Genomic DNA, 21,894 nt, shown 5'->3' with positions numbered 1-21,894 from the left:
CAAAACACTAATAATCTTATAATCTGTACAAAGCTCTCAACAAAACTTTTGTCCCTCGACAAACCCTCTCTCTCTTTCTAGGTTTTTCTTTATCTCCCATTCTCTCACTTTATCTCTCTCTCACTCTGTCTCACTAACTGTTTATGTTTGTTGTCTGACAAAGACTAGTCCAACATTAGTTGCTGTGTTGACCACACCACCGAGGTAGCAAAGGACGAGAGTCCACAGCCGCCTGCCCCACTTTCTACGGTCGTCAGCACCACGACGACCAGGAATGGCGGGAAGGTTCCTGTCTTTGACTGCGGCTGCTGGGAGGGAGCAGACGTGGCTGTCCTGGCGAGGGTTGGGCCGCTTGCAGTGCCCCGTGTAATTTGCCACAGCCTCTCCAGGGCCGGGTTTAGGGACCAGGGTAAGAAGGACGGCCGCCTCCCGGTGTCTTGGATCGAATTCATGCATCAAACACTCAAATCCATTAGCTACGGCGACTTTTTCGCGTTAAAGGGGGAAGTGTGTGTTGGAAGGAGTGGGAGGGGAAGGTGTTAAGGCTGGGAGGGGGATGTGAAGCTGGGAGACATGAAATCTGGAGGTGCAGCTATATGTTAACAATAGAGGGATACATCACACCAGTAGCTGTGAGGTTAGTCAGAATATTTAGGCCGATAGAGAGGTTCTCTAACAGCTGGACTGAGCTTGTTAGCTGATAAAGTCTTGTTTGCTGGTGAGTGGATGTTAGTTTAAAGCTTACAGACCTACAGGCATCTCGCTCGCAGCTCAGTGCGGTGAGTAGTGCTCACACCTTCACTTAGCCAATCACAGTGTGACAGTGATGAAGACTAACAGATTAACATGCGTTAATGCGACTGTTGATATTTAAGCTCAATAAACACCCTATGGTAAATATGTAATATGATAAACTCGTGCATTTGAGGATGATAATATTTGCTGTATTAGCGATGAGATTTATCGGTTATACAAGAGAAACAGTTGTGTACACTTCAACTCGAGGTTTAGTACAAAGAAAAGCGATACATGAAGACATTGGAATAAATCTTTATGCTTTACTTATCTTTCATGAAGATAAATCATTGTTTTATTTATCAGTTACTCAGGAAAAGATATTCTTAATATTTTACTTACCAATTACTCATGAATGTAAAGCCAAGCACTGACCAGAGTTTTTGTCACAACTTGAGGCCCTTCTGCCAAAGAAAACATTCAAAGTTTAGACGATCTGTGACCAGAGGATCTTGTCAACAACGACTGTTCACACCTTAGTTACTGTGTTACTGACTTTATATTTCCTGTGGGAATCGCTCCGCCTCGTGATATACAGTTAAGCACGGATCGCAGACTGCCTCAGCATTGTGAGTGTAAATTAGGGATTTACAGAGATGTTTGGCTGTTCACAGCGCTCACACTGTAAACACAAGATCATGGCTAACTACCCGGGTAGATGTGTAGACTGGCAAGGGGAGGGGCGACCCCGGCAGCTGTACTGATGTTGGCCAGAAAATGTTTTCATCCCATGTCACCCGGGCGCGACCCTGGGATATATGATCCCGCAATTTATTTCGCTAAGAAGAGGAAACAGTTGTAAGCTGCAATGAACCAAAGCCATCCATTCTCTCAATTATGATTCAGACAAAGGTGGATGGAGATGTCTAATGGCACCAGTCGTCAAAGGCATTGGTGTCGACTGTCCGGCATAACGACGAGACCAGCAAGACAAGCAATCACAGGTAGATACAGGTTATCATACGTACACATGAGTCATCACAGGTAGTCGCAGGTCGTCACAGGTAGAGACCAGTTATTACAGGTAGACACACACACCTCAGTGATCCTGTGAGTCTGGGTAAAAAGACAGACCGATGGTTGGATAGAAACATGTCTGTATGTCTACTCGCGTGTTCGTGTATGCGTGGGCGTATGTCTATAGACACCAGTAAGCCATCGGCCAACATTATCTGCAGTTGACTTACATGTAGCACAGTACATGGACCATTCCTCTGGTCCTTGGCACATGTTCGCTTACTATGGCATGAGAACAAAGTCTTTGGCTGTGGCATGAGAGGGCAAATGTTTTCACCTCCCGTAGTCTTTGACAGGATTAATGACCTGTGACCCCAACTTGCTGTCGTTGTTATTGTTATTGTACACGCAGTACAGACACTAACACTAGCGTTGAAGCTAGCTACTCGGTACTCTGGCCCTTCTTATGAAAGTGAAGTCGGCAATAATAATAATAACAATAATCTAAAATGTCCTTTCGGAGTGATAGTGTGTGGTCAACATTTTTTTTAGTTTGCTAAACTCATCTTCTTCAAAAAATTACTCCTCCTCACCTCTTGCCTACCTCTCACATCAGCCAGCCGTTATGCTGCACGTGAGGCTGTGAGTCGCTTTGTGACGTGTGGGTACGTCAGACTGTTTACACTCCGTAAGTCACTTCGTGACGCTCTTCTGACGTTTTGTGCTCCCTCTATACGCCTCGTCATTGTTACTCCGCCGTTGACCCACGTAGCACACACTTGACAACTTCAAAATGCAGCTGTGTACACACTACACACACACTGCATCCTCTTGTGTATCCATGTCCTGACCAGAAACAAATGAATAATGTCACGGACTTTCTTAACGCAGTAGATATTCAAGGCACAGCAGCAAATAATTAGGATTTATCGCAAGATTAAAACCAACGATAATATAATCATAGGTGTACACTCTACAGACATCAAAATAACTATTTTTTATGAAGAATGGTCTTCATTAGTTGCTGCGATTTTTATTTACTCATTTGTGTGAAAGTATATTTGTAAACGTCGTCCTTTAACCTTCTTGGGCTCATTTGGGGAGGAGTGCTAGCGACCTCACTTTTCTCGGGACCTTCATTTGTGTTTAGGGTGGTGTCTATCTTCTCCCCCTGATTTACCTTCTGTATGGATCATGTGGCGGAAATTCCCTGCGCTGCATGGGAAACGAACCTGCGTCATTTGGTTTGGGACATCGGTGTTGTAACCTCTGTCCGCTTGTATGCGGCTTTGCTCACAACGTAATGTAAAATACTGTGGCTGATACCAGGGGAGCTATTGGTATGAGCAGGTGCTCATCTCTACCTGTGCTCTACCTGTCTCTGGAGAACGGGGTGGCGTTACTCGGGTTATCAGGTGCAGCCCATGCTCAGGTAGTCACGCTGACGAAGTGACCTACCTTCACGTTCAGGTAGTTAATGCACCCAGTGCCCTAACGTGCGAGCTGGTAATTTGTGATGTGGAAAGAAATATTATTAGGCGATACATGTTGAACATGCGTCTGCAAGCAACCTTGACATTGGAAGATGACACCCCGATCTGAATATCTCCTTGACACCGCCCCTACTCTTACGGTGGTTGCACTGTGTTGCGGTGGGTGGGGAGGTAGGGTTGGGGGGGGGGATAGGGAGAGAGAGAAGGGGGGTTGCCTATTGATCCGCCGAGAAGCAACAGGCGCACACCGGCGTGCAGCACAGCCAGCCCTCACTGCAGCAGCCCCACCAGTAGCACCAGCAGCTGCAGCAGACGCCGTCGTCATACGGCGAGTGGTCCGGCGTGTCGCCCATCACCTGGGCGGCCTGCTTGCGTAATGGGGGGGCTGCAGCCCGGCGCGCGGTCACTGTGGCTTCTGCCAGCCTCCCGCGCGTGTGCACGGGACTGGGCGTGGCCAGCCAATGAGCATGACGTAGACTACCGGGTGAGAGGCGGGAGGTGGGGTAGATGCAGATGTGTGCGGTCACCGCCCGCTACGCGCCGCACGCTGCGTCAACTGCAGCAGACACGTGGATGCCGTCTGTCTCCTGCTTTTCTTGGGCTTACAAACAACATCGTATTATGTCACAAATAGGAATTTTGTTTACCTCGCATGTAATATTTTATTTTATAAACAAATTTAATTTTACTTCACAAACAAGACGTTACCTCCACTAGGAAGTTCATCTCGCAAATGTTATCTACCCCACAAGTTACAACATTTTTTTTAAAAGTTAGAACATTGATAAGACTTTATTTAGCTCAAGGGAAAGACATTTTCTTTTGCTGATAAATGAAATTTTTATCTGACAAACATTTGTTTTGTTGTTGTTTTTTGTTAGGCAAAGAACAAACTTTGATTAAGTGTGGCAAACGAATGTCCTGTTAAACACACTTAGGTGCGACATTTTATTCCCACTTTTACACCCAATGAAAAATACTTTTAAACCTCACTTATAACACTTTTTCACTCACAAGGGATATTACTTATTATTTTCTATAAAATACTCAGTAAACAAATGAGACATTTTATTCTCAATCACAAACCAGACTTTAATTTCGATCACAAAATAAGATTATTTTAAGAATAAATAATGCTTCTAAAATTCAACTATTTATTTTGCTCACAATTAGACCCTTCAATTCAATAAACTGAAAAAAATATTTTAACTGAAAAAAATATTTTAACTGAAAAAAATATTTTTAAGGGAATTATAGCATCAGAAAACAATAATTTCTTTTGGTCTTTTGCATTTCTCTCAAACACCTTTTATACACAACTACACATAAAAATCTTTTTCATCGTCGTCGTCGCCGCTCTTGTTAAAACCATCATCAGTGGTCATGGTCCCATGGCTTGATGAGACTGTTTATGTCCAAATCATGATTTTTCTGTGGAAGGAGCGTGTTTGAAGAGAGACAACTATTGTTTATATGTAAGGCAGTGCAACAGAGTTCAAAGATTTCAAGATTATTTTGACAACAAAGATCGTCAACAGCGCAGAGTATCTGTGAGGAGGTTCCAAAAAGAATCATTGTTAAAACTGAGTATGCCCGGCATACATGCATAATTATTATATCCTGAAAATGGTTCAACAAATATATTCTTTCCATGTTCTCTCCTTTAACCCGAACCTTGTGGTCTGCTGAGATGCTAGATGTCCTGAAGATGGAGCCTTGCACCGAGTTATGGGGTAATTGCTCAAACATGAATAAAATATTCGGGCCTGGCACACGTAGAATGTCCCACGTTATTTATAGAGCTGCTCAAAATAGTGCGAAAAAAGAAAGCAATAAATAAAGGCGTTTTCCTATTCACTATCCCTCAAACATAATTACACTTTACTGCTCTGTCACTGCGAGCAGGGTCCCAGAAAAGAGAGAAAACCTCTTATTGATTGCTTGATGTCTTGAGGGTCCCGTGGTCGTCATGTGAGTCGATTGTTAAGGAGCTAAGGGGCTTGGACCGGAAGCAACGTCTTCAGCCTTTTCCGCCCCTCCCCCTGCCCCGCTCTCTCTCTCTCTGCCCTCTGACCCGTCCTGAACCCTGTACAGCACTTGAGGTCAGTAGTGACCGCGCTTGGCTTTTATTTCAGACTTTCAGTCAAAGGGGGAGGTGGATGGATGCTATTTTTTTCAGCAAGCTTTCATCAACGACTGTAAGGTTTTATTCAACCTAGTAGCAAGACTCCAAATGAAAAAAAAAAAAAAAATAACCTTTGTTCTTGTGAAAGGCAAACAAGAAATGTTCGAATCTGAAATTAAGCTCACATTTGCCGCCAGGCTAATAGAACTTAGCTTATTTACTAGTTTGTTACAGGGATTTTTTTATTTTAAAAAGCACCTTATAGACTGAATTCAAGAGCTAGGAGTTTATGCTAATGAGGCGTTGTCCAACCAGCGAGAACACCATTGTGACGTCACGGGACAAGAGGTCTTGACCTATTTCCAAAACCAAGGTGCGAAGAGAATTGTTAACCTTCAAATTTTCGGTATTTCTTTCGGTGAATGAAGCCTATCAAGATAATTTAGAGTCGGTTCCCTCGAAATATGTAGTGAGTGCAGCAGCAGCATCACAAAAGAAATACTAAAAACATAATTGAGCGTAGAATGGTTGCGCTGAAGATACAGGCCCCTCACGGTACTAACAGCACACCGCACGAGCCCTTTAGGGGGGGAGACTTCAAGGAGGCACCAGTGTCAAGTTGTTTCCGCTTGACTGGACAGCGAACTGAGAGCCTTCCAAGTCCCTGGGGTTTGCTTCCCGAGGTACTGGCCATGCTCAAAGTTCCTTGAACAGGACAATTTTATTTTCTGCCTGCAACTGTCTGTCCCTCCCTTCCCTTTCCCTCTCCTTCCTAAACATTTTTCTGTCTCTCTCACATTCACCGAAGTTACGGTAAACACTCATCTTCTGTCCGCCTCCTGCCAAGTGCGATGATGAATTGATGATGCTGGATTGGACACACACAGAGACACGCTGATGTGCTTACAAGTCGGAAGGTGAGCACGTCTGACGTCACACCCTGCAGGTAGCGGCTGACCGTTTCAAGGTTTTAGTTAATGTCAATGATTGTCTTTCTTGACATCGGACTTTGTCTGCAACTGACTTGGCACGAGGACCGGCTAGTCTTGGTACCGACCCCTGGCAGCAGATGATTCATGCCTGTCAGCAGCAGCTCTCCTGCCTCTGAGTGTCCGACACTGCGTACACGGCGCGACTGCTGCAGGCGACCGCCTGGACCCTGGCTTCTTCATGTTTTCTGTTGGCGGTGGTTATTCAAACTTCACCATCACCACGCATTCACACTCGCACACACACATACACACTGGCACGCGTTCACACACACACACACTCACACACAGTGGCACGCGTTCACACTCGCACACACACTAGCCAGCGGGTGGAGGTGCTGTGAGTGCGGCGAGCAGTTCAGGGAGGCATGTCACTGTTGACTGAAGCCGTACCCGGGCGAGGGCCGCGGCACAAAGAAGGTTTCCCCACGCCAGGGGCCCGTGAGGCTGTCCTCGCCAATCAATGGGCCAGGGGACGATGGCTGGCACTGTTCTCCTAATTTGGCCGCCAGGCGGCTACCGGCAAAAAACCTCCTCCTGCTCGAGATTTACTCAGTCCTGACCCTAACTTAAGACGACGGACCTGAGTTTTACGTTACACGTGCAGTTCGCGGTGTGTGTGTGTGAGTGTGGGTGTATAGGGGTGTGATTGAAGGAGGGAGGGTAGAAGGTGTTTACTTCACGTGGTCCGCTGTTTTCTTCGCTTTGATAAGTTCGCGACAGTTTTCGTGGGACACACACATTCTTTGATAAATAGGTTGAATAAAATATAGGAACACACACACACACAAACATAAACACACACACAAAAAAAAAAACACACACAAATACACACACACACAAACACACACCGTACATGTGTGGCTTAGTGTATAAAATTGGCATGAGATGTGGAAAGGTGTGTAGATTAATAGCTGGTTTTATAAATTGGGTTCAACTTATTTGTAGAAATGCGTCTTATATCCAAACTAGCGTATGAACGTGTATCTGGCAAAGTTATTGACATATGCATAATTGTATAACATGTGATGCGTTGTGGGTATATATATATATCTTTGTGTGTTGCTGACATGTGTTATGTGTCACTGGTGCACCTTCTTGTCAACCCTGATCTTGTTTACTTCTAAGTACAGGTGTGCCCCGCACAACATTCGCCGGGGCTGGGGGAGGGAAGGTGACTGCTCACTGCATGACCACCCACAATAAACATTCTTTTAGTCACGATAAACCAGTCTTCTCTTCACATAAACAATTGTAAGTCAACTCCGGAGCTGTAGCTATGTAGAAGTTCGGGTATTTTACTGATGATGGTCAGTCTCTGAATCTGCGCCCTGCTCACCCATGTTAGCTATCTAGAGGTAACTAACTCCTTCGTCTCCTGTCCCAAGCTTCTGAGACCGACCACGAGGTGTAAGTTCTCCTTCTTATCCAGTTGATTACCGTTCATTGGCACATCCTGTCCGCAAGTCTGGCCTGACATTACGCTAATGCAGCATGTCCCATAAGCTGTGATGCGGGTGTCAAATTCCTTTTAAAGCCCATATCTTAGGGATACAGGGCGGTGAGTACTTTGCCGAGCTGCTGCTGCAGGTAGTGCCGGCGCGCGCCAGCATATTTACACTCAGTCCGTCCGTGCTTGCGTCCGGTGCGAGAGACAGCCTTTACTTTCATCCTTTTAATCGCCTCTTTCCCTTTGAGGTCGGTATATCAAACTAATGACCTGCTAAATCAGTAGGCAGGATTCTCCCTCGATGGACGTGTTAGGATAAAGGGACATAAATCTCAGCCTGCATGCGCCGATACTTGACAACTGGCCACTAGATGGCGTCCCAGGCTGGAGGCTTTCCAGGAAGATGCCACGTGACTTAATGCAAGAGATAGCGTCAAGGGATTAGGTAGTGAGAGAGAGAGACTAACGGGACTGCCCACACACCCCGAGTAAGCAACAGATTGTAACAGGATGATCTCCCCTTCTGTTACATACTTGATGCTGAGCTGAGCTCATCTTGCAACAGTTGTTACACTTTTGTCTTGTTTTCTCTCTGAACAACCTCCATGTTGCCAGTAACAATCTCTGAGAATCGAAAGACTGCCACAAGGTGTCCATTTTTTTTTTTGACCATGCACGATGTTCCTTGTGATGGTCTCGACGAAAACGTTGGAACCGGTTCCTCCAGGCCTTGTTCCAGCTGTTGAACTCAATAACAATATTACTTAATGGGCATAATTCAGTTTATTTTTCACTCTTAGTAGAAGAAGATAATGATGATAACGACGACGACGAAAGAAAAGAAAAAATTGACTTTGAAAAGCGCTTTCCCCCGTGAGTTCAATAAGCTGCGCACGAGAGATACCGTGACTAACGCCAACACGCATGGGCACGCATGATGCAATACTAACTTTTCTGGTCAGTGACTATTTAAAAGAGAATAATACTTGATGTAATTATTTTATTTCAATAGTTCTAATATAAGTTCCTCTTGAACTGGCTTCTTGAATGTTGTATTTATACAAAGTAGTCTTTTTCCTGATTGTTTTTTTTTTTGAAGATACTAATTCACAAAGAATTTTATTTTTACAAGAAAAGCAAATTTAATTTTTTACAATAATTTTTGTAACTTTTTTGTTTTGGCGCTCATTTCCCCTTCTTTGTTGGGTGGCACGCCACCTCAGCTCGTGACTAGGACCCTCTTCTCGCATGCTGCAGTCTTGCCTTCTCCTGCAGTCACGTGGTTGCTGTGACGTAGCTGTGGAGACAGAGGAGTGTGCCTGTGTGCACGAGGCCTGGCGACCCTCTCCGTCGTCGGCAGCTCGCGTTGTCAGACGTCTTGCACAGTTTCAACAGAGATGCAAAGCGACTTTTGGAGTACGGACAAGCGGACAAACAAAAAAAAAAAAAAAAAAAGAAGGAAAGAAAGGAAAAAAAAAGGGAAAAAAGAATGAAAGAGACTTAAGCTGAAGCAAATCTTTCTTTCTTCCCCCGACTGTGTGCATCTATTTTGCTGTGTCTTCTTCCAAAAGTCTTGCTGTCTCTTTATCTCTCTTTCTCTCATTCTTATTATCTCAAATTCTTATCACGACCGCGCGCACTCTCTCTCTCTATCTCTCACGCACACACACACACAGATTATTTTTGAAACATTTCCACGTCTGATGGAAATTGTCGTTGTCGTCATGACTACCAAAGTTCTGCTATCCGACCCTGTCCAAATGGGAGGCATACTCTATGAAGCGTTGTTGGCGAAGCACTGCTGGCGAGATGGAGCAAGGGAGGGAGATGGGCGTGTGTAGTGTGAGTAGAAAAGGAAGAGAGAAAAGGGGGGGGAAGAATGATTGAGTGATTAATTGACTAAGCAATTGTTAGCGTTCAAGGAAAGGATGGAGTGAAGCTGCATCATGTCAAGCTGGTTCCGCCCTGTACCTATGTAGACATTGAGAGAGCACTGACATTAGAGATGACCGCGCGGGAGTGTCATTGTCTTGTCTCTGGACTATCATTGTTTTGGTGACAAGTGTCCCAGGGAGGCCAAAATAGATATAGAGGCCATAAAAAGATGAGACAGAAAGTGATTCAGGAGTCATCCAATGAGTCACGTGACTTTTGTCTCATCAAACTGAATACATGTTGCCTGTGAGAAGACTACACTGCAAGTCATAAACACTGGGATGCGATGACAGACAGAAATTATATAGACAGTTACAAACCAAGCTTTGTCCTGCTTGGGTGACAGGAAGGGAATCGCGTGATGTGTGGACATGAACACGTAATAAGCACGAGCTGAACGTGAGAAACACAGAAAGTTTAACAACAACAGAGAGTGAGAGAGAACGAGAGAGAGAACGAGAACATAAGCAATAATTAGCACATAGAGCGGGAACAAAAAGCACAGACAGTGATAAACACACAAATAACATAATAAATACACAGAACATAATATGTTTGTAACATGTGAACATAGAGCATGACAAACACAGAGCGTGATAAGCCATAATAAATTAAAAGAAAGAAATTTTCTCGACCATTATTATTTAAAATAACTGAATATGTTCTTTGATGCTTTTGGTTTTGTTTTTATTTATTTTTTGTTTGGGGGGGGGGGGACTTTTTGGCTGTTGATATTACTACCCATTAACCATTGACTAAATAATGCCAGTGCAACAATTTTCTGTCTGCTGTTTGTCTGAAAGTATAACCAAGGGGAAAATAGATGACAATCTTGAGAAGCAAGTCATTGGCAGCTTTAGACAAGGAGGAGAATTTTTTTACCTGTAGATGGTGGTTGTGGTGGGGTTGGGAAAAAAATGGTAATGTACACCCAAATGAGAAAAAAGTTAATTTACACGCCAATAACAGAAATGATAATGTACACACCACAAACAAACATGTATCACCGCCTAAATATAAATCACAACGTTTGATTATGTGAGATAAACATGTCGTAGCATGGGACAAAGGTGTGGTCATGTTTGCTTACAAACTTCTCGAGATTCACGAATAAAAACCTTACCATGCACAGAAAGAATCCCCAATCTGGACTTGACAATATGTGTAACTACCATGTATTACAAGCAGAGGCCTTAGCAACCTAAACATTTCCATGCGCCATCCTGTGCTGTTGGTGAATGTTTGTAGGCGTGTATCTCGAGAACGGAATGGACAATATTCACCCAGATTCGTGGAAATGGTATTTTGGATACTTGAACGATACTAAACATCGAATTATTTAAAAATGCAACTTCCCCATAGTCTATTAATCAGTTCTAATGACAAGTATAATCATTTAATAAAACGCAGCAGATGTATGGTATATATGGCAGATCTATATGGTAAATATATTTAAGTAATAATTAGAAAGTTTGCTAAAGTGAGACAGAATTTGTACTCTCTAATAATGATACATCTTAGGAAGTTCAGATCCCCTTTACTGACAATGTCATTGGCACAGATGGCGCACAGACAGAGACAGAAGACCAGCTACTAGAGACATAGACAGAACATAGTCAACACAAATAAGAACATACATAAAGATAAACAGAACAGTCACTACAGATAAAAAACATATCACAACAGACATAAACAAATCATAGTAACCACAGATAAAAGCACAACAAACATCACTACAGAGATAAACAGTCATCACAAACACAAATAGAGAGGTAGGAGGAGAACAATATCCAGTCGTGACAGCGCATGCGCAGTCGCCCAGCAAAGTCCAAGACAATGGTGCGTAGGTGGGGGAGATGGGAGGCGGCAGCAGCGACAACGACAGTACAATGCTGCAACAAAGACAGCGACTGTACACTAGGCCTGCAATTAACAGTATCGTGTGGCATTTCATTACAACCTCAGTGGAATGATGCTAACCCTGGCTTCACACAAAAAGCTTGTTAGCCACCAGTTCAGCTCTGCAGATAAACAATCCACTAGGAAATCAGATAAGCTTGTTGTCCGGGATATTGCTTGCTTCCAGACCCCGGCCATATTCCAGCAATTTTATTTTAATCCTTTTATTTGATCATTTGACACCAAAAGTGACTTGAAGAGACACATCCCTGCACGTGTCCATTCTGCAGCCTGCCTACTTCTACTCAAGGCAAAGGTTTTGAGGGAAAACAACTTTTTACAATAACAGATTTTGCCTTTTTTGTCTTTTCCTCACCAAAGATTCAATAAACTTACTTTTCTGTATTTTTTTAAAAAATGTCCCTCCTCTCTTGGTAATCGTCTTTGGTTGTAATGTCCTTTAGCCCTGGTCCTTGTGTTATATTTCAGTATAATCGGAAAGGTCAGCCATCGTTTTTAAGACTTAAAGACAGATTTAAGCTGTCTACTCGATTGTCGACTTCCCTCCCTGGTACAGTAACTGTTGGAATCCCGCGTCCGGTGCCAACGATACTCGTTGATCTTTTACTCCAAGACAGACAAAATGGCTGTTAAGATCCGCTCTCTTAGCTTCTTCACATCGTGCCTTTCTCGAGACTTGATCGACTTGCCGTACGGACTATTTGTTCTTTTTGAGACAATCATACTGACATCCGGACCATCCGATCCCGCAGGTTTCAGTTACATTGACCGCTCTCTCCGCGAGAATCTACGAGACAAAGTGTAATTGCTGCCTGCTGCATCGTGTTTTTGTCGGCAAGCGGCAAGGACCCTTTTCTCTCGTCCTCAACTTCTTTTTTTTCCATCGGCCGCGACTAGCAAGATGGCTGGGAACTGGTCAGGTTGCTGAGAAAATTGTTTCGTCGGTGTAATGCAGGTTGTAGGAGGCCGCACGGTTCATGTCGTTGTTACAGTCCATGATGTTGCTGTTGTTGTTGTCGCCGTCCTCTTCTTTGTTATTTCGTGAGACAAGTGAGACCAGGAAAGGAGAAATACTGTCTCGAGTAACATGTCTCAAGCAATATCAAGGTTTATTTAACTCATTTGTATAATTTACCAGTTGAAGTTAAGTACTCTTATTTTATCATTTCTGGGCTAAAATGGAGATACAAAGTCTAAACACTTGATTTTAGGAATATTTGATATTTGAAAACATGTAGCACGAGTTATTATATGACATGCAGGGGTAAATGTGGCAACGGGTTTTGTATTGCAGTCTAAGACAACAACAGTCTCTACTTTTGTATTACATTATAGAGATATACAACAACAACCTTAGTTTTGTGTTTTGGTATAGGACAGCAGTTATCTTTAGTTGTTATAATAATAATAATAATAATAATAATAATAATAATAATAACAATAAGAAGAAGAAGAAGAAGAAGTAACGCGTGATTTATATATCACATATTCACACTTGTAGGGATCGTGCTCTTAGCGATTGAGAGAAGAACGAGACATGAACAACATACAAAGGACGGAAGGATAAATAATAATGGTCAGTAATTAAAAAATGATTAATAAAAGACATAGAAAAATCAAAGACGAATCGGTTAACAAAAACTGAGGGTTAGGTGATTCTCCAAAGGAAGATGAGTAGGGAAGTATGAAGATGGACTAGCTTTGATGGATGTTGTTGGGACAAGAAGACTCTCCGTGTTGTGCTGCCCATGAGCGAGCAGTGTGTCAGTCTTGTTCCTCCACTGCCAGGAATGCCAGAGCTGGGTGACTAAAGCAGTCAGTCTGCACTGTAGTCAGTCTGTCCTGTCCAGGCACTAGAGCTGTGTCGTGTTCTCATTGTCCATGAAAGCCGCCCCCCTTCAGATGTTAGCGGAAGTCACGTGAGCACATGAACAGAGAAGGCCAAGTAGCACATCCGGTGCTGGCAGCAGGACAATTGTCTGAAATGTCCCATAGCGTCTCGAGTGCGCTTGAGCTCCCTGTGACAGCTAATTAAGAAGCAGGAGCTGAAAACTCTTTTTGCCAAGTCCCCAGGTGCTTTTATTTGCTCCTAACATCGACAACAGGATGTTCCCAGTGCTCAGTACTCACAAGTATTCGCTGAGTTCTTTTTGCTCAAATACTCATTACTTTATCATTCCGTCATTCTCGCATGGATAACCCATCATAAATACGCCATCTACTTAAGAAATGTCCGTAGATTTAAGCTGATGAAAACTCAAGGGATCCACTTGAATCATGAAAATAATAAACAAATAAACCTACAACAAATAGAGAAAAAGTTCAGCAACAAGAAGATAAAAACAGGAAAGGGAAGGTGCGAAGAGGAAGGTGAAGAAGAAGAAAATTCAGGCCGATGATGATGAAGAAAGTGCCGACAGATTTGAACGAGAAAAAATGCACCAAAGGGATATATATATATTTAATGCCTACCTTATGTAGGTATTATAAGCATGTATTTATTTTTGTGAAGTTCAATGCAGTATAATTTTATATTGTATTTTTCATACAGTAAACTTTGCTATATCACACACACACACACACACAGAAAAATCGAGCACAAACACATGTTTCATGCACCTTCATGCAAGTGTGAATATTTCAAGAACTGAAGTCTGTAAATAACGGTTTGTGCAGCCTGTGCTCTCGTTCCTATTTACGTTTGACCCTGTCGGCGACCTTTGTCTAACCCATGCTCGTGTCAGACCAGAGTGCCGCCATAGTTGGTTTGTTTACTTCTATGTTGTACCCGCTAAACTGATTGGCCGGGAGGTGTGTGTGTGTAGGGGGGAGGGGAGGGGACAGGGGACAGGGGGGAGGCCGGCAGCTCGTGGTGGTCATGGCGATCGATTGATGTGGTCACGTGCTCCATGTCTTGTGTCCTCCGCCCCCGCGGACCTGGCGTGGGTCGCGGCCATGGCGGAATGTGCCCTCTCGACGAGCCTCCATATGTCGTCCACTCGCTCCGCCAGTGTCGGCGATTTATGGACAGCGGCTGGTGCTGGGTAATGGGCGACATTTGTGTATGTTTGCATACAGCTTGTGTCTGTACCCGGACCGTTACACAGTCAGTTCTTTGACTCATCGGGCACCACTACATTCCAAACAACACCTCTTTCCTTTTGTTTGATGATGATGAGGATAATCCATTCAATTACATTTATAATTACAAAAGTGGACAAGACAAGGTTTTATAGGTGAGGGTGAGCTTTGTGATAAATATTTATGATTTTTATTTTTGATACACGAGATGTGTTTGTTCATTAGTGGTGGCAGAAAAAAATGAAGAAATAAAAGCACTGGCATGATAGTTCTCACTAAATGGACTCGGAATTAAAACCACAATTCTCATTTTTGTTCCGGCTTGCGTTGGAAACAAGACGCTGAACAAACAACAGAAAGAGTGGAGGAAATAATGACAAGGAATTCAGGAATAAAAAAGAAGGAAGAGCTAGACTTGCATGACTCCCCGCCCCAAATTTCTCTTCCCATCTCCCCTTTTCTCTCTCTTTTCATCTCCCCTTTTCATCTCCCCTTTGTCTCCCCGTGCTTGCCTGTCTTGACTCCCCCTCCCAGCTACCCCCCACCGGTCGACTGTGTCTGCGACAAAGGAGAGCCTGGACGTCCTGAGACGGCGGTGCTGTTCGCCTCATTATCTCACGGTAATTTGGTCTCTGGCCGCAGCCTCTCTTCACCCTGCACACAACTGGTGACGTAGCACGTCTCTAGTGAGGATGTCCGGTTTCCGGTCTCGGCCACTGAGGTTGGGGCGGGGTTGCGGCCCTTGTCCTTCGGCAGGTCCTGGCGGCCCAGGACAACTTGTTAATCACACGGCATGCACTTGCTGGGTGTCCTCCTGCCTTGACACACACACATACACACATGACACGTGTCTACACACTTCTACACCTGCATATTATGCAAACTCATGTAAATCTTTCATTTGAGAATTGTCATAGTGATAACTTGTAAAACAAATTAACTAAACTGTTTGTATTTCTTTACATCTTATTTTCAATCATATCACTTGATCTAAACAAACATCCCACATGTCAACATTGACAAATCCCTTTACACACCTATAACATGCAACTGTATCACTCTAAAGCCCTGTTTACTAACCATCCCCCATTTCTATGTAATATATGGGAGCTGGCAACCCCCAGTCGGCGCACTCAGCCCACTGTAGCCCCCCATTGTAAAAACTAGCTTCTGCTTCTTGACAAGGCCTCAGCAACAGCTAATTAAAATACGGACCACTTTTAAGGCCGCTGTAGGGCCGCCCATCACTCCCCCAGCTGCCTGTGCTCAGCCCCCCCATCCTGTGCACGTCACAGCCGCCGCCATGATCAGGTGTGTCGCCCTCGTCACGTCGATACCTCCTCCAGGTCAACGCCGGGTAGCAGACGACACACAGGTAGACAGCTCGGGATGTCATCCTGGTGACGAGGCACTTTTCATATCAAGGTAGCGCACTGACAATTGATTTCAACCTTCAACCTCAAGATGGCGATAGTTTATTGTAATCGCTTCAGAGAAACTTTCAATAAGAGGACAAACTGCTTCTTTAAATTTTAAACAACTATACAGATATTGTGAAACAACTTTAATATAAAATTAGATTTTGTAAAGATATAAAAATGTAGAGATTGTCTAAATAATTTCATTTACAAGAAATATTGAACAAATAACTACTATCTTACTACAACTAGTATATACAATATTGCAAAAGAGATTTTGTAAAGAATAAAAATGTAGAGATTATATTTTACAAAGACTACGTAAACAGATTCTTACATAAACTGGAGCTTCATATACACTTCTGACTGCTTGATTTAGCTTCATTTATATATTTGAAATGGTTTAGTGTAAAATATAGATATTGACTTCCGAACATGTCGTTGGTACTCGGATGGTCTACACATCCCTTAAACTTCGCTTTTCCTCTGATCATCACGTCCTCAGCCTTCCCAAGATTCCTACAAAGTGAAATGGAGAGATGTTTTTTTTTTTTCCTATGAAGTGGAATTCACTTTCCTACAATCTTCGATACATTTGCTCTACCAAACATCTATAAACATGTACCTGTTCCAGAAATACTTCCACCGGCTCACCATCTTTTTTCACTACTTTGTCTTTTCTTCACTGCGCTGCAGCTTTTCTTATTGGTGTTTTGATTGCCTGCACTCTTCATGTGTGTGTGTGTGTGTGTGTGTTTTTGTGTGTGTTGTGCATATTTCCTTCTGGTTACTTTTACCTAGTCTTGGATTTATCTGCTTGGTAAAGCGCGGTGAGTCTGTCTTTGCCGGAATACGGAGCTCAGTTGCTCTCATGATGATGATGATGATTGATGATGTACATATTGTTATAAAGATTCATATAATTTAAATGTATTATGTCACATTACATTTTACAAAATACCGAGATAATACGAAAATTTTTTAATCAAAATACAATTATTATGTTGTTGTTGCTGCTGTTTTTTTAAAAACCTACATAAAAATACTTTAAACATTCTCGCCATTTTGCAGAAAATCGTGTTGGTATTTTTCCAAAGAGTTGGTTGAAACGTTTACTCCTATTCTGGAAACTTTACAAGTTTTAACAGCAATCAACAATATTAAGTATGATATACTTTGATGTCAAGCATATATTCCGAAGACAAATATATGCTGTGATGTTAAATAACACGTTGTCTACTGACAGAGAAGGAGCACTGATATTAAATGTATACTCTGTCACAAATATTTTTTCTGACATCAGACATAAAGTTCGATACCGTAACAAAATAATACAAACAGAAACAAGTGTCGCAGCAATGCACTACAGATCATGCCTGAGATATGTAGCCTCGTAATACTCTCAGAGATGACTGTTCAAAATTAAAAGACTCTCAGTTGCTGAGTAGCCATAAAAATACACAGGAACCTTTTGCAGTTGTCGATAAGTTGCCTATGACGACAAGCTGAAGATGTTTTTTTCAAACATTCAGTTTACCCAAGAGATAATTTTAAAATTGAATGAATCGTAAATGTATTTTTTACAACATCCAGCTAAAGTAATAGACTGAAAAAATACTTTTTACAACATCCATCTAAAATAATAAATCGAAAAAAATATTTTTATAATATCTAGCTAGAAGAATAAATTAAAAAAAAATACTTTTTATAATATCTAGCCAGAAGAATAAATTAAAATATGTAGCAAATGTTTGGAAAGCGACCAACTGAAGGTGGTGAGAGTGAATGTACGTGTGGGAGGCGCCACCTACCCGTAACGTGGTGAGCAAGCGGCACGCGCCACCCGAGCAACAGGCTGCGTCTCTGTGCCATTGATCAGCGCGAGGTGGGCGCGTGTGGCACTGGCCACAGCAGGATGTGCAAAACACGTTAGTGGCTTCCAGTAAGGGAAATGGTCTCTTTCTTGGCTTTTCTTGACAACAGGTAATGGCCAGGGAGAGGCCGACACACGAAATGCCCACTAAGCATGGACTGGGCCGCCCACTGCACGGTCTGTCACAAGTGGGCCACCCTTGCTTCTTTCCTTTGGAAACTGCTGCTGTTGTGTCGCTAGGCGACTGCTGGTGTAATTACTGCAGGATGTTACTGGCTGTCGTTAGAATATTACTACTGTCCTGTCGCTAGGATGTAGCTACTCTCCTGTCGCTCTTTGTGCTGTTGGGCAACAAACTTATATTTTCAATATCACAAAATCCAAACATTTTCAGTGTAATAAATTACTTTCAAATAATTGTCGACTTAACTGTAAAGAAACTTTTCTTTAAACTTATGTCTAATAAAAGCCAAAGCAGAAATGAACATTCCACGACGGAGGGAAAAAAAACCTGCTGACAGTCATGGTGAAGACAAATATTCTCGGCTACTGTTCTATCTAGAGTTTTAACACCTCTTCCTTCAAATTTATTTATAATTTATATAACTAGCATCTAACCAGCTGTAAATGTAGAAGAACAAAATAAACAATTAAATCTATTATTACTGAAATTTTGTGGACGAGTTTTAAATATCATTGAAACATACACACAGGCAATTTCTTTTTTATATTTCGTTTTCTCTGTGACAGATAATTTCAGATTACTTTAAATAGCTCTTTGCAATACAGAATAAAACTGAAGGAAAGAAAGAGAAGAGTTATGTCTATGATTCCCCTTCATGATGATGATGATGATGATAATGAGGATGAGGATGAGGATTCCACTAGATATATTCTCATGTCCTCAACACAAGGCCTGTGTGGATCTCAAACCAGTGACAGTTGTGTTAGTCTTACGGCTGCTGTCCGCACCCGACTGGAGCCACCCGGCAATAAAGCATTGTCCCGCTCGCTGTGCCACCCTTAACTGCTTTATTTCTGTCAGAAAAAATAGGTCACGTGATCTGAGTACCTGACCATAGTTCACCTGCTGGTAATAAGTTGTACAGCTCTATCTTTATGACAGACTTCTCCTATAAAACCGCCATCGTCATCGACATCGGAGACGGCTATAACACAGGGACGACACCAGAAGACAATGCAGATTAGAAAGGTCATCTTTATACGACCTGTAGTACACGCGGGTATCTCGCCCTTACACCCAGTACAGTGTTACATCTCCCCGAGTTAGACCCTCGGTCATTGACCTTTCTTGATCTCGGTAATTCATTACCTAAGGTAGTGTCATGACATTAAACATCAAGCTACAGTGTCGCCCTCTGTCAGCACGAAGTACCACCCAGCTCTCGCACTCACCATGCACTCAGTACCGTGGAAGCCTCATGCATTTGCACCTGTCCAACTGAAGCGAGTTGTGTCGTCAGCACGTGACACTGCGAGTGTTCGCCATCACCACCCTGTCAACTGCGAGTGTGCCATCACTACACATGTTATATAGATATCAGACTCACGCGCATACACTAAATCACAATGAGAGAGATGTCCCTAGGAGGCTGGAGGGCTTTGTCTCACCTGAGAATCTTCGTCGACGTTGGTGTCTCCCGCTGGTCTGTGCTTTCCGTTGTGCCGTTTACCTGTGTTTCTGAATTGTTCTACACCTGAACTACTTCTTCAACTGCCGGCTTCTGCAACCTGTTATTCGTCCTGACCATCTTGTCTGCAGTTTTCATTATTCAGGATCATCTCTTTTCACTTCACTGTCATTGTTGACTTGTTTCTATGAGTCACGCGCTTCCTGACTGTGGATCTGTGAATATAGACGAGGCGACTGTTGATAAGTGTGTCTTGTTCTCTCCTTCTCCTTCTTTTGTACATTTCTAATCTGTTCTATATTGGCTGTTATTATTATTACTATTATTTTCACTAAAAAGTAGTGTTCAAGCTAACATTTCTCTAACTCGCCTTGAGTGAGAGATTTTCCTCCCGTTTGAAGCTGTGCTGTTGTGTATCTGTATATTTGTTTGTTCACATGTTTAGATGTATGAATCCGAACTATATTCGTTTGGGGTTTATATTTGTGAATTTGAGTGAACGGGTAGCTGGTGTGTGTGTGTGCGCGCGCTGCGTGTTTTCTTGTGTCTGTATGTCTGTCGTCACACGTTATTTACATGTGTCAAACTTCGTGTCAAGAAAAATACATTTTTCTTATAAATTAATCGAATAACGATTCTTCTCGGCGTTGTCGCCAGAGTAAAAGTCAAGCTACAAAAATGCGGCAGTCGTACTTTGTGACAGCGCTGTCACGCGGGCGCTATTTATACACAAGTACGCGTTTGACCCCGGTGATGTGACGTAACCTCTGGAAAAATAACTGACGCGCGACACAGCCTCCGCCGCAGTCTCTTGCTGCCGTGCGTTGACTGGCAAACTTTTCATCAGACGACAGCAGCTACTCCAACAACGTCACCCACACCAACAACATGACGACGGCGTCACGGGACAGATACAGTTGCCGAGGTCTGTCTTGGAGGCGCACGTGTGTGCCACGTGACAGTTGCTGAAACTTTCTCATTCTCATCAACCGCGTCATTTCATCACCAAAGGTGGGATGAGTGTCTGATGCAAACTGGTGTGGAGGCAGGCCAGTGACTTTACAAATAAAACACATAACCAACACACAATGAACATTGTCATATGTCACTAACAGTTCTAATATATCTTTAGAAACTTTAGTCCTCAAGATTTCATAATATTTTGTAAAATAAAACGTCAACAAAATTAAATATGAATTCAAACAAATGGATGTAATAAACAAATTTTAAAGAAAAAATAGAAACAATATTAAAGAAGAAATTAAAGAAAGAAGGCCGTACATCTGAAGCATCATAATATCCACGCGCGATGTCCTCCCTGAATGTCGACCAAATGATTTCTTTTCAGAAAAATAAATAAATATTATTCGTGTTGTTCAAACAACAGACACAGCGAGGAAATGTATTTTTAAAAAAATATGTCTACTTGCTCAGGTGACTTGCAAGCAGACGATTTGCTGAGACTACTGGCGATGTCAAAGAGCCCGCTAAGCTATGTTATGAAAGACAGACAAAATGACAGAAGAAAAAAGTCCTTAGTTTCGTTCATCTTGCTTACTTCTTTTTCTCCTCGAAGATGTGTATGGGGTGAGGTGGGGTGTCCGGGTCGATCAGAAAGAGAAATAAGAAGGTAGGAGGAGACAAAAATGCATGGCGGGAGAGGGAAGGAGGTGTCTGACGACGAAGGTCACGTGATGGTGAGAAGAAGAAGGAGGAGGAGGAGGAGGGAGATTAAACATTGGGGGCCCGCGCGGCAGGTTTATGAAATTTCAATATTGGAGTGACACTCATGGTAATTTGGCAGCGGGTTTTCCAACAGGCCTGACAGCTGCTTCCCAGCTCTAGTGTGTCGGCCTCACAGCGCCCCACACTTCTTAGCAGCTCCATTGAGAGCGTGCGTGCACGCCGCCACCAGCGCCACGCTGCACTACGTCACACGTCACACCAGCACGCACAGCGCCCGCCGCACGCAGACGACACCCACGTGGCGTGGCAACCTTCCCCGAGACTTTCATTGCGGGTGTGGAGGGGCAAAATGGAAAAGGGAAGAAAATCTATCAGTTTTAGGAGAAACACAGCATTCTTTGAGTTTGTCTCCGTTATGTCACCTACAGGGGACTTCTTAACCGGACACTTGGTCAAAGATATGACTATGGTACGTAACGCTAAACACAGTCACATGTTTGACAAAGAGGAGGAGTAAGGT

At 43.0% G+C, this 21,894-nt stretch overlaps 1 protein-coding gene across 1 annotated transcript in view; it reads left to right on the top strand.

The window, feature by feature from the left end:
* Window positions 1-21,894, top strand: part of LOC112573513 (nucleolar protein 4-like) — a 142,184-nt gene that overhangs the window by 8,011 nt on the left and 112,279 nt on the right. The window lies entirely within an intron of this gene.

The sequence above is a fragment of the Pomacea canaliculata genome, linkage group LG10 (assembly GCF_003073045.1).
Source record: "Pomacea canaliculata isolate SZHN2017 linkage group LG10, ASM307304v1, whole genome shotgun sequence".
Taxonomy (NCBI): domain Eukaryota; kingdom Metazoa; phylum Mollusca; class Gastropoda; order Architaenioglossa; family Ampullariidae; genus Pomacea; species Pomacea canaliculata.
The sequence above is the reverse complement of the archived record's forward strand: the minus strand, read 5'-3'. Positions and strand labels throughout refer to the sequence as shown.